At 53.2% G+C, this 13,846-nt stretch overlaps 1 protein-coding gene across 9 annotated transcripts in view; it reads left to right on the top strand.

Annotated features, from left to right (window-relative positions):
- Positions 1-1,263: 1,263 nt before the first annotated feature.
- SLC25A22 (solute carrier family 25 member 22) overlaps positions 1,264-13,846 on the top strand; it is a 35,641-nt gene continuing 23,058 nt past the window's right edge. For 2 of the 9 annotated variants that reach the window (XM_046941904.1, XM_046941907.1), the window contains exon 1: positions 1,264-1,824. The gene's annotated coding sequence lies outside the window, so the exon portion shown is untranslated. Of the gene's footprint in view, positions 1,825-6,166; positions 7,712-10,543; positions 13,280-13,846 lie in introns of those variants that run through there. The other 7 variants (XM_046941905.1, XM_046941908.1, XM_046941903.1 and 4 more) reach the window with 5 other exon arrangements.

Below are 13,846 nucleotides of genomic sequence, written 5' to 3' on the forward strand. Positions count from 1 at the left end.
AGGAGTCAGGTCTGTGGGCCCCATCTAGTATTTATCCATCCACCTGAAGACCATGGACCCACTGCTATCACACCCAGCCTGACCCTGAAGCACGCAAGTCTCCTTGCTCCCTGCATACTGGCTGGTCTGCATCCCTGGCTGCATTTGTGTGAGGCTGGAATTGATTCTGAGGGAACCAAAAGCCTGATTCTCGCTTTTGGGTCCCTGATATAAATCAGAGAGTGTTCTCTGAAATCCTTGGAATAGCACAGAGCAGTCTAGCACAGAGATATTGCTATCAGACACCACACTAAAAGCCCACTGTGACCTTCCTCCGTTTTGCTACCCTTTAAACTGTTTTCAAAAGCAGTTCCCTTTGCCTGTCCTTCCCAGACTCCCTGTTTTCAGCTGGTCAGATGCACACCCACACGGAGAGGTCTGATCAAGGTATGGGCTCCCCACTGCATTGCACGTGTGTGCCTACGTGATGGTGCCACAGCCCTTTCCTCCTCCTCCGTGCTCATCAGAGGTGTTGTTCTCAATCTGCAGCAGAAGTGAGAAAAACAGAATCCATCTGTTCCAGTACAAAATTGGGCAAAAACAACAGAAAGTACCGTTGTTCTGTCAGAGCTGCTGCTTGGGGAGCTGCTGCTGCGGCCTGGAGATGGTAAAGCCAGGCAGCTGCGGTCGGGGCCCACCTCATGACAACCAGCTTTGTCTTTATTTTGAGGATAACAGCAGGTTTTTGACCCCCTTTGTTTGTTCTGTAATTTTACCCGTGCTGTAAAGGGAGCTCACCAGGGAGCTGGGAGCTGGCGGATGGCAGGGCTGGGTTGATGGAGGCACCACCACCATTATCAGGGCAAGGACTGCCAGGAGGCTTTTCACATCCCGCTCGTATTACAGAGCTTAGGTTCAGCCCATGGGCACTGTCGGGTGCCCACTGAGAGCCCTCAGCAGTACCCTGGCCGCAAGGACCCGATGTCACACGCTTCCACAGCAGCTCTGTGCACAGCATCCCGGTACACTCAGGCTGGTCGTTACTGCCGTTTTTTGTTAAACCCTGCCGGGAATTTAACGGGAGTGGGGGAGGACAGCTGTACCCGGCCACAGGTCTGAGCCCCTGGACCGCCTCTCCCCAGGGCCTCGCAGCCCGAGCGCGCAGCGCAGGCCCCGGCCCCGCTCCCCGTTGTCATGGCGACGCGGCGGCGGCGGGCGGGGAGGACCCGGCGGCGGCGGGCGGGGAGGCCGCTCCGCTCTTCCTGCGCTGATCGCTGCCAGAGAGGGCAGAGCTGAGCCGCTCCGAGCCGCGCCGAGCCGATCCGAGTCGCCGGGAGAGGAGCTCCGCACCCCGCTCCGCACCGGCCTCGGGCCCCGGCGGGAGCGCGCCGCTGCCAGCCCGGTAAGTGCGAGCCCCCCGTCCGACGAGCCCCGCCGCCGCCCTCCCCGCAGGGCGCCCGCCGCTCTCCTCCAGCGGGCCCGAGGCTGCGGATCGCCTCCCGCACCGCCCCAGCCCGCTACCCCTGCCCGGAGGTGGGGCCGGAAGAGCGTGTGGGGCGAAACCCGACTCGGGGGGGATCGCCTCGGGTGCCCCCGTCCGGATCGGCCTCCCCGCGGCTCTGGGGGCGGCGGCGACGCGCCTCGCGCTCTTCCCGCCCTCGCTTCTCCATCGCGGGGACACGTGTGCGGCGCCCGGAGCGCCGCGGGGCGGCCGCCGCTCTGTGGGGAGCCGTTCCCGTGCTGCTCCCGCGCTGTTCGCCGCGTCTCAGCGTCCCGTCGCCGGGCTGGGACGGGAGGGTCGGCCTCCGCGCAGCGCTGGGCTCCTTCCTAAGCCGGCTCTCGGAGGTAGGTCAAGGTTATTATCGCGGATGGGAGCGTGGAAATGTGGATAGCTTCTGGGGTTTCCTCAAGGTCACCCCGGGAAGGGAAGACCCCGAGCATCCTCTCATCCTCTGCGCCCTGCAGAGCTGCTGGGCTCGTGGGAATTGGATTTTCCAGTGCCCCGGGCCTCTGCGCTGCAGGGGGCTCGGCGTGTGGTTCCTGCGCCCTGCCACGCTGTCAGTGCAGCGAGCATCAGAGCAGGACGCCAGCTCTGCTCATGTGGCCTAAAATCTCCGTTTCTTTTAACTCCTCACAAATCTCAGCCCGCTGGCAAAGGCTGAGCTGCTTGCTGACACCTCTAGGCTGACTCTGCCACGAGGACCCGACCTTTCACAGTGTGGCTGCCGGGTTGGAAACTGCAGTGATTCTGATCCGCTGCGTGCTGCTGGGGCTCGCCTCCTAAATGCTCTTCTTGGCAGTTGCAAGCAAAAGGCAATCAAACCAGAGCAGTGCTGGGCTGATAACAGCGCATCGTGTGGGGTTGGCTGGCGGTTGGGCTCTCAGTTGCAGGCTGTGTTTTGCTTTCCGGGCTTCTGACAGCAAAGGTACAGAGGAGGCCCAAATAGAGTTATTCTAAGCCCTTCACCAGAAGACAAACACCATGATTTAAGGAGCGCTTGCCCGTTTTGAATTTCTTCCTTGTAGGGTTTTGAATTGTGCAGTACTGCATCTTGTCATTCGTGCAGGTGCAGCATTTCCTCACTACCATGACCTGAAAGGAGGTTGTAGTGAGGTCGGGGTCAGCCTGTTCTCTCAGGTAACAGTGATGGGATGAGAGGGAATGGTCTCGAGTTGCACCAGGTGAGGTTCAGGTTGGCTGTTAGGAAACATCTTTGAAAGAGCAGTGATGCACTGGCACAGGCTGCCCAAGGAGGTGGTGAAGTCACCATCCCTGGACGTGTTCAGGAAACATGCAGGCCGTTGGGACGTGGCTCAGTGGGCATGGTGGTGATGGGTTGGTGGTTGGATCAGGTGGTCTTTTCCAACCTTAATGATTCTGTGATTCTTTGGTGCGGAGCCCCTGGGCTTGTTTGTTTACAGCACGTTGGTCACAGGGAGCCATGCTGTGTTCTGAGGTAAACTAGCAGGGTAGGGATGGATGGCTGTGCTGGGACATGGAGCATGGCTGGATCATAACTTGGAGCATGGCCCTGCTGTGAGGGAACGTTCGCAACCTTGTGTGACGCCTGGCAATCTCGTTAATGTCTTAGTAAGATGCCAAGGCCCTAGAAGATTGTCCCACTGCCATTTTAAGAAGGGACAGTGTGCAGTATTGAGTTACACGGAGGTAGGAGTCACTGGCAGCTTGCTAGGGTCATTTGCTCTCCTTCTCCGGCCACGCTTAGGTTAGTGTATGAGATGGGGGAAATACCCACCTGACCTGGCATCCTTGGTTAGAGGACCAATTTTACAGATCCCTTAAGAAAAGCTTTTCCTTGAGGGGTAAAGCCTGATCACAATGACTGCGTAGTGCTGGCAGTTTATTATCCCTTGATGCGCTGGAGTGACTGATGAGCTATTCCTGTGTCTCAGTAAGGAGTGTCAAGGTATGGTGGAGTGCTGCTTTCTCTCCCCTTTGGGTCCTCCCTGGTAGGAGGTGGCTTTGCTGCTGGGCCAGGGCTGGGGGATGCTGGTTTGGCAAACCTCCTTACTGTCCTTCACCCCACCGTGTGTCTCTTGGAAATGTAATGCTCTTGGAGGGCAGTTGCTGAATTCACTGTGGTTGCTGAAAGGTGGAGTGTCCTTGGGAGGTATTTGGGCTGAGGGGCAAAGGAGGGCTGGTTGTGTCGTGAGGGGTGCAGCAGCACTGAATGTCGCTGTGGAGGTGTCTGTGTGTGTGCCTCCAGCACAGCGCTTCCTTCGATCCCTTGCTCTGCAGGCACTGATTGCAGGGTGGTTCCTGTGGTTGTTAATGTAAAGTGACGGGGTGCAAACACCCAAATAAGCTCCCTGAAAAGACCCTGCTGCTCTGGGTGGTTTGGATTTCTGTCTGGCAGTTTCCTCTTACACATCTGCAAATAGAAAAGCTTGGCATATTTGTTGCCCACACGGAGATTATTTGCTTGGGAAAGGGAAAGGCACCCGGGCAGGAATGCTTGTTCTTGGTGTCAGAGGAAATGTGATGGGGTGCTGTGTGTTTAATTTGTGAGCTCTCTGCTGACCTTGATTTAATGCAGCCCGTGGTGAGCCACTCACAGGCATGCAATTTTATGTTTATTTTGTTAAACCTTTCACAATCGGTTCCTGTTCTCATTTCAGTGGTGCTGCTGTGGGTGGGTGGCTGTGCCTTGTCAGCCTCCCCATGCTGTGCTCCCTCCTTTCACTGATGCTGTGCGTGGTGTACTGGGAGAACCATCCTGACACAGAGGACTCTGAGAAGCCTGTGCTGAAGTGAGGCAGCACACCCAGGTCACCAGCAGCCCTTCTGTTGGCTGTGTTGCAGTTGCTCAGCCCTGGAAGCAGGGCTATGATTAATGGCCGTCTTCAAATTAAGTGCTCAGCTGCTTCAGGGCTGGATTCTGAGTGCTGCAAGTAGTACGGGCACATCTCCCACGTGCGTATCGTTTATACAGGGCTCAAATTCCTGGGTGCTCTATTTCATCACTGGGATGCGTAGCTGCTCTTATTCCACACGTGAGAGTAAGAGCAGCCCATGCTCTTGGCCACGGCCCCCTTGGCAGGGCCATTTTGGTGAAGCCATTGTGCTGCTGTCTTTGTTTTCCTCCTTTTACCAAGTAGACTTATTTGTAGTGCCCGAGGCAGGGTGAACCCACAGCTTTGCCTTGTTTCCTGCTCTGTCTTGGACGAATCACATGAGAAGGGACAGGAGGAGAAGAATATAGGTCCTTGTCCCTGCATTGCCTGGCCCCTTACTCACACCAGTGGATCTGCTGCTTGCACACTTTGGCAGAGGAGATGGGGCAGCTCACTGCTGTCTGGTAGGTAGGGTGGAGTGGAAACAACTTGTCCTAGGCCACGTTCAAACTGGGAATTGGTTTGGTGCCACGTTCAGTACTCTTTGAATTATGGCAGCTAGAGATTTATGCAGAAAAAAGAGGGAAGTGTGCTTTGAGATATTTCAGTGCTAACTGTGAACTTGGGTTCTGTTTTCTCCCTTGCCACGGATTCAGGCTTAGAGCATGACCGTGGATAAGTAGAACAGTGTTCGTCTCTGACCCTGCACCCTGCAATCTACCAGGAAGCAGCACTGCCACTCATGTACTTTCACAGTGGTAGCTGTTGCAGAAGGTACAGTGTGACATAATAAATGGTCTCTTCTTGGTGCTTTGTTTTCCTATTGCGTTTGTTGCCATTCTTCCTAAGAATGGGGGCAGCTTCCTTGTCCACATTCTGGGTAAGCTGAGCTCTTCTCTGTGCTGTGAGGCAACAGGAACACTTGTTGGTTCATCTCATCCCTGGGGAACAGCTGTTGTTTATGAAAGCTATCTTGCAAGGGTGGTAATTCTTCTAAGGGACGTAAAACACGCTTTGTTGGCCTGACCCTCTTTCCCTGAACTGTGTCCCTCTTGCTTTCTTAGCAGCTAAATGTGTGCACGGCGTGGGCAGCTCTTGTCTTTTTGATAACACTTTTTTCAGAAAACTTAAAATGAAGATTCAGTGGTGCCCTGCTCTGATTCTCCAAAACTGCCAGAGGAGATTGCTTGGACACAGAAGTGAGGAGTGCTGCAGAAATGCCAGACGCTGTATAAATAACTAAACTCGGCCCCCAGCCCTTCCCAAGAGAGGAACGATCTGCAGAAATACTTCAACAGATGGCCCGGGTTTGGCTTTGGAAGGGGTGGGAAGAGATGCCAGGCCGCTGCCGAGCGCCGCGTGGGCACGTGCCCAAGTGTGCGGGGTGCCGTGCTGCGTGCCAGCCCCATCTGCAGCCCCTCCGTGCTGGGGAGGGCACCTGTGTGCTGCTGGGGTAGGCTCAGTGCTGGTGCTGTGTGCTGCATGCCTGGTGAGCGTGGGATGCAGGAGATGGGCAGTTTCCCATGGTGGCAGCCCCGGCTGGCTCCATTCGGGGTTGTGAATTGAAGCCCAGTCGAGAAGCCCCTGTCCCAGGACTGAGTGGAGCAGTGTATCTGCTTCATGCATTGCAAAACCACCGGTAGTCTCCCAGAGCTGCATGCCCATTGCTCAGCTCTCTGGCAGACCAGTTTGGAATGTCTGACGTTCTTGCCAGCTCCTGCCATGTGCTCTTCAGTGAGGTGGTATTGGTTGGTGGTTGGAGCAGGGCAGTGCTGTGTGTGTCATGCACCTCGGGGGTGGTTTTTTTGGACACTTTCTGAAAGCTAGTCTCATTCCTAAACAATGCAAGATGAATCCCTTGAGTGAGGATGCCAGGTGTACCTGTTATATGTGAGTATACATCTGGCAGCACTGCACTGTGCACGTGGAGCAGCCAGGTAAGGAGCTGTGTATCTAGAGAATGACTTGCCAAGTTTCATCTTATTTCTCTTTCTCTTCCTCTCCCTTGTTTTCCTTTCCCGTGTTACCCATCTCCTTCTGTTCCATACTGATGAGCAGGGCTGTGTGCGTTCTTCTTTGCCTGTAGCCTCCTAAATGTATTTTCCCCCTGCTGGGAGCTCCTGCCTGCGAGCAGCCTGCTGAAGGCTCTGCTGATTCACAGCTCCGGCTGAGGAGGGAGCTGACGGATGGATCACGCTGCAGCCTCCATAGCTGCCAGGCAGCGGTCGCAGTCCCCTTGGCAATTCCCTGCTTGCCACGGAGCACGTCTAAGTTTCCCCTGCGGAGCTGCTAACCTCTTTAAGGAGCAACGTGACCCATGTGGGGCTGCTGACGTGTGGTTAGTAAGGAACCATTTTGCCACGTTCTGAAGAGCTTTGGCGTAAGCAAGCAGCTGAGATGGGAGGAGAAAAATGTGCTTTGTGATGCAGGAGCAAAGCAGGTACATTCATGTACCGGTACAGCAAAGGGATGGCAGCGGCAGTGTCCTCTGAGAGCTGTCCTGTAGTGCTGTTCCTGTGGCTGAGAGGCAAGGAATGTTGCTTATCGTGACATTTAGCTGGCACTTCTGGTGCATTGGGAGTATTAGTCACATTCTGTCTTCAGCTGTGGGAGGTGATGATATAAGCTACCTTCCTCAGAAAAGTCTCTACTTGCGGTAGCAAAGCATTTGGGATGCTGGGAGGATATTCTGTGTACTTTTCATACCTGATCCTTTGTACAAAAGGCACCTGCAATAGGCTTGGCTGAGCTCAAAGCCTGTACGCTGCTCTCTGCTGGAGAAGGAGGAGCTGCCTCCTTGTTGGCAGTGGCCTGCATTTATGCAGAGCTAGTCACTGAGTAACCACAGCCTCTGCTGGGAAAGGGAATGACGTGGCTTGAAAGAGATGCACTTTCTATGGGATAAAAATCCTCATTATGGTTTCCTTTGTGAAAATATTTGTGTCTTTGCCAGCCCAGAGTCAGGGCTGCACGAAGCCAAAACTAGTGCCTCTTTTACAACCACACCATGCTGCAGCCCCGCACCTATCCTCATGCAGACTGGGGGATGCTGGTTTTGGGGAGAGCAGCAAGCATCCTGTCTGTAAAACACTGAGATTCACATGGCCTCCCAGGGCAGTGCTTTGTGCTGCCTGGTGCACGTGGTACGGGGGGGAAGTGAGAACAGAGAGGAAAACCTCTTGCTTTGCTCCATCAGAGTCCCCTAGTGTCCACAGGAGCATGCGCACACATCGCAGAGGACTCAGTGAGCACGTGTCCTTAGAGATGTAAAGAAATGCAGCCGACTTCCTCTGCCCTTCCTCTTCCTCTCCCAGCCTGGTGTGCTGGCAGGCAGACACTGAGTGCAGAGGAAGGCTCCTCTCTGGTGATGGCAGAGGTGAGGGTCTCGTTCCCCTGGGCTGGGGGGCAGGAGCCTTTCTGAGCCTAACCCAGCTTCTCTAGGATTGTGGCCTTCCTGCCACTGTCACAGCTGGCTGCCCCAAAGCAGCGGGTGACAGCCTGCAGCTCACGGTGTGCTCAGCACTGCAATGAGGGAGGTAGGAGGGCCACGCCGGGTGGCCCTTTGGAGAGAGGATCCTGTTCCTGTCTTTATACCCAGGACTTTTTGCGTGTTAGCCACGTAGGATATGAGCTGCAGTGCTTGGGTGCTGCTCATCCCGAAGCCTTGTCAAGGCAAGTACCTTACCCTCTCGCACAGCTATTATGAAAGAGCCTGGGTTTGCTGCACCCTTCTCTCCCTTTGCCCTCAGGGCACGCTGGGCTTGTTTGAATTAATGTAATTAGCACATGCCTTATTAGCTCACTAAGGCACAAAGAACTCATGTATATTTGTAGCCAGGTTAAGCAGCCCCTATTAATTTAATAACCGTGTCCTCACTGAATGGCAACAGTTAATCGCTGGCGGTGACTCAGGATCGGGCAGCATTGAGGGAATCTGGGCAAGGTGTTGGTGCGTGCGGTTCTCTTTTATTGAATTGTGTTTTTATTAATGAGCAGAGCTGTGAAGGGAATTAACAGCAGGCACGGTAGTTGGAGGGAAGCTTTTGGTGCAGGTTTGCTAAACAGCCAGCCCTATTTCCTATGCTGTATGTCAGGAAGCATCAATAGAATGAATCAGCATGATGTGACAACGGCTCTCGGAGCAGAGGTGTGGATATCCTGCCTACTCTCCCTCTCCCTTGTTACTTTCCTCATTTGGAGCTTCTCCACTTTGCCACGGGTCAGTGAGCTTGGGCTATCAAGGCCTGAACTGTTCCCTGTCACTATGAGCTTGTGCAAGAGCATCACTGAGATAATCAGGCTGTTACAGCCAGGTCGGTAAGAAGACCCCATGAAATTGAGCAGAAGTGTGTGTGTGCTTGCAGTAATGCTCCCTGGTTCTGGCACGCACTCTGTTCAACACCCACACGGTGTAGGGGGAACTTAAACTTGGATTTGTGCTTTAGTTTTCTTCCTCTTTGTCAAAAGAAAAAGTATTTGTTTTCCCCCATGTAAAGGAAAAACCTTGGGTCTGGCCACAGTGAGCTGGCACATCCCAGGAGGACTCACTTCAAGGCAACAGACAGGAACAGCTCTGCGGGTGTTTAGGTGCCATGATTTGGCCGGAAAAGATGCTTGTTCTTCCCAGCAGGGCTGCTGAAGCCCTATTTCTTCAGAGGAGAGCAATGCGCTGCGAGCCAAGACCCTGGTTTCGTTGCTGATGGAGAATGAATGAGCTCTTTCACACTCGAGGACCTCAGCTCAGCCCTGCGTGCCTTGTTCCTATCAAACAAGCTTGGATCCAAACCTCATTTTCCCCAGGGCTCCTTGGTAGCTTTTAGCTATTGCTTTGCACATGACAATTATTTTAAAGTGTGTGTTGGGGGGGGGAGGGGAGGGAAGCCTTTTTTCTACTCTTTCAATCCTTTGGCAGAGCACCCAAGTGAAGGCTTCACACCATTTCATTTCCCAGCTAGCAGTGAGTCCTTCCAGTTCAAAGGATTGGTCTGTCTGTCGCCATCAGGCTTTCGTTCTGCCTTTTCTTTAGGACCAGGCCACCACAGAGTAGAGAAAAGGACAGATTTTATACAAATTCTTGCTTGTTTTCCCATCTTTGTCTCCGGTCTTCCACACTTCAGTCTCTCAGTTAATTTGCCCTCTTTGTCCAGCTAATGCTGCATCTCTCTGAAGCTGTAATTCCATAAAAGTGGGCCTGGAGAACTGATCCAGAGTCAGGATGGGTTTAAAATTATTTTGACTCACAGCAGTTCAATGTGTGACTACATGATTTCTCAGCAGCGGTTGGAAGGAGGATTGCTGGCAATAAGCAGACACTTGTGTCATCCACAGTGCCCGAGCTGTGAACTTACTTGAATACCAGCATGGTCATGTCTGGGCTGCCTTCGTGTCTGTCAGTTAGCTTATGCTTCCAGCTGCGAAGTAACACGAGCCATTGTAAACTTAATTTCAATGATTCTCTCTAGAAGCTTCCACACAGATTGTTCACTGTGTTTACATAAGAGTTAGTTGTTCTCTAGCTACTTCTTACAGATCCCTGTGAGTCTGTGCATGGATATGCAGGTCTCTGTAGAGCACAGCATGGAGCCTACCACTGCTTTAGAGCAAGATGCCAGGCCTGGATTGCTGCTGCTGCTGTCCTGTGGCCTTGTATCACCGTGGCACTGAAGATGTTGCAGTAAGAAATGCGTGGAAAGGGGTTTTGGCCCTCTGGTTCCTATGCTGCTTTGTCCATATTCCTGTAGAAGACATGGAGAGGTATCACCAAGTTTGCCTTAGTTACTTCCTTATAAGCACGTTTTAATGTCTTGCCCTCCTGCCATTCTCAGTGAGATGGCTGCCAGCTCATTTGCCCTGCTGAAGCCTGCCCTGCCATTCCCTCGGCTTGGCAGCCCCGATACCTTGGACAGCAGGACTTGCTGTGTGAGCGCTGGCTGAGTCACTGCTCCTCGTGTGCCCTTCTTCATCCCATCTTACAGTTCAGCCTCAAATCCTGCAGGACAGGGACTGTCCTTGACTAAAGGTTTGCACAGCTTCTACGATACTGAGTCCCAGCTCAGTGCTCGGACCTCTTGGTATGCCGCAGTGCTGCAGCTCAGCCCTGCATCACAGTAAGCCCCGCTCTAAGCTGAGTGTCAGCTTTCAGTCTCTTGATCTGGGGCGGTTTCCCAAGACATGCAAAGCTGAAGGGCGTATCTGGCTTTTGTTCCAGGTTGGCTCAGGCCTGTTCATCAGGTCTGTCTGACTTGAATGCAGATGTCCTGGCACTGTGCGATCGCCTGGCTGCTCTCTTCAGGCCCCGCTGCCTGGTGGGATGGGCTCTGATGTGTGGTGGAGCTTTGTGCCGTGGTAGAGGAGGAGTGAGAGTCCCTACCACCTTGCGATGCATCAGGCACCACGCCACCAGGCCTGTTCTCAGTGGAGTGCTGGGGCCAATGAGGCAGGCAGGCAGCCTGGCACCTCCCCACGGGGACTTTGGCCTGATTTCACCTGAGCTGCAGGATTCTGCCCCAGGCTGCTTCCAAGGCTCAGCGTGGACACACGCGGCTGGCTGTGGGCTCCCTCCTGGCTGCAAGGTAGGTGAGTGTGTGTCAATGTGCAGCTGCACTGCTGGGGCTTCTGCTTGCTTGGTGGCACTGTGAGACTAAGGGGATGCTTTGTCCTGTGCTGCCAGAGGAGTGTGAGTGGCTCACGAGGCAGCGGGGACACTTCCTGATCCTTGATGGTGATCAGTAGCATTGCTATATCCTCTACACAGTGGGTACTGGCACGACTTTGCTCCCTTCTCATCCTCTGAGCCTGTTTCTTGGTTTCTGGCTGGAGCACTGAGTTTGTCTGCTCTCAAGACAAATGGAACTATGTGGAAGGGAGTCCTGTTTTCCCCTTCTGCTGTTTGTTTTCAAGTCAAGGTTGCAGTTTGAATGTTTGCTTTCAGTGACAGCTCCAGCATGTATTGGCCTTGAGTTCTATCATCCCTTCCTGACCATCCTGCACAAATGTTAGTGCTGGCACGAAAGTGGGGATGGGAACATGTGTGGCATGGGGAGAGGACAGGGTTTCTTCCTATGGCAGCAGTGCCAGCAAAGCTGGCTAAAGGTCTTCTGTCAAGGCAGCGGCTGTGTGTACTCAGATAAATCAGCACTTCTCAGCCTGGCAGAGGGGGAGCAGGACAGGACTGAGAGTATAGAGTGGTAGGATCCCCTGGGTCACACATCACTGGTTTGGGATAAAGCAGAGAGCGTAACACGCTGCCTCACTGCCTCACTTTGCTGCAGCACATAGCACACACCGGGGGGCTGCAGGCATCCCTCCGTGCCTCAGGTTGCCCTGGGATTCCTATAATTACTGTATAATTATGTGGTGTTCTCCAGAGTAAGCACTTTTCCCTTGGGCGATAAGGTGAAGAGAAGCAAAGGTTAAAAGTCCAGCCCTGTGCAGCAGCTCTGAGGCGTTCAGAGTTAGCCATCCTGGAGGAAACCTTATAGGAAAGCATACAGGTGAGTGTGGGGTGTGTAGCAAGGAAAAGGAAGGAGAATGGTATCATTTTTCCAGGGCCAGAAGCTGTGAGGATCAGATGCATCCCAAGTTAAGCTTGTGGAGAGCTACCCCTAACTTGGCTGCTCCATCACTCTCTGGAGCTGGTTTTTGGAAGCTGGGAGAGGGGAGGAGCTGGATGGTGGGAGGCTCCTGGGCTGCCTATATGGGACAGTGTGGGCTGTGGTGCTTCTCTGCTGAGCACAGAGGTGCTTCCTTGTGCTGCAGTGTGCATGTCACTCTAAAACTAATTTGCTCGATCATTTTAATAAATGCAGAAGGGATGTCCTGGTGTGCGAGTAATGGGGCATTAATCCATGCCTAGCTGTGTTAACAGCACTCTAGGAAGGAATTAACGCCACATAATTCATCGCCTGTGCAGCTCTCACTCTCTTAATTATGGCGTGTGCAATTTAGGAACCCCCTTCCACTTGAAGGCTCTCTCTCATGGCTCTGTCCCCGCTGCCACCGGTTTCCTCTGTTATTCGTGCTTTGGAGGTTCCCGGTCCTGTCACTGCTATTGTCCTCACAGCCATGACATTGAGCTCAGCTGAGACCTTCCAAGATGAGAGCAACCCTGGGGTGCTGCTGGCTTCCCCTGCCCCACTGTAAGGGCAGTGGTGGGTACAAGCCCTGTTCTCTGACCCTGAAACCACGTACTTGCTTGGCTGGAGGAGCTTTGCTTCAGTGCTTCAGTTTGTGTTATTTGGCTCCAAAGAACATTGCATTCCTGGAGTGATAAAGCCTAGACCTCCACTACGAATGTATACAACTATAATGCTGTCTTGGATTTCTTTTAAAAATATCCTATAAGATTTTGAGCATTCTCTTTCCAGCTTCTGACTACAGCAGTTGTTTTCCTGCCGTGGGAGGAACTGGGCTCTGCCTCTCCCTGCAGTCTTCAATGGGGCACTGGGGGCTTCATCCCACACCCCCTTTTAAAGGCCTCAGGGAATTCTGGAGCGCTCAGGTAGATTTTGTGGTGATACTGGGTTTGTTTTGCAAATGGTCGTTTGCTGGAGCTCTGTTTAAACAAACAGAGCTCAAACAAGCTTTCCACCTCAGTGCATTAAAATCCCGTAATGCATTGAAATCCCCTGGCCGTGAGCACTGGGGCCTCTGCTGTGCCAGGTGCTGTACAAACAGTTATCAAGTGCTAAATGATCACATCTACTGGTTGAGTAGCTTTTGTTAGGGCAGAGGATGCAATAGAGGCGTTCGGTGGCTGTACAGCCTGTGTGAGTCTCGGTTCACCAGGGGTTGCGGTACCTTCACCCTGTTCTGAAACCAGGAGGGTTGCTTTTAACCCAGCAGGAACACTGCTGGTGGGACAGACAGCGAAGGCTTTGCACTTGCTGTGCAGACAGAGGGCTGACACCAAGAGGTTGCACAGAGGGAAGGGATTAGACAGCAGGTAAGAAGCTCAGCCGGTCTCACGGGGATGTGTGTTAGCAGCCTTGCTGTCTGCTCTTGGGGTGCCCTTTGCAACGTGGACTCCTGGGGAGCAGGGCAGCAGGGGGCCAGCCTGCAGCAGGGGCAACACAGGGAGTGTGCCTGAGCTTGAAACGGGGCGTCAGGACCACGCAGTGTGTGTGTTTTGTCAGAGCTGCTGCTTCAAGGAACACAAACATCCTGTTGAGGGTGTAGATGTTATCATGAAAGCTTTCCTGGTACAGGGCTTGTTCGTCCTGGGATAACAGGCTGTCAGCAGTAGCTGGCCTCTCTACTTTGTTTTTATATTTTGGTCTTGTTCTGAGTAAATTGATAGGGAAATAGATTAAACTAAGCCAAAACAAACTACTCTTTTGGATGTGAGCTGTGTTGAGAGTGAAGTTTTATGAAGCTTAGAAATCATATTTGCAACCAAGGGGCAAATTTCCATTCCTGATGCAAAGGAGAAGGAAATTTCCTCTGCTTCAGTCTCACCACCCAGGTAACAGCTGGAAGGGGAGAGGGAGAAGAGTGGCTGAGCGATGCTGAG

This window comes from Gallus gallus, chromosome 5 (genome assembly GCF_016699485.2).
Source record: "Gallus gallus isolate bGalGal1 chromosome 5, bGalGal1.mat.broiler.GRCg7b, whole genome shotgun sequence".
Taxonomy (NCBI): domain Eukaryota; kingdom Metazoa; phylum Chordata; class Aves; order Galliformes; family Phasianidae; genus Gallus; species Gallus gallus.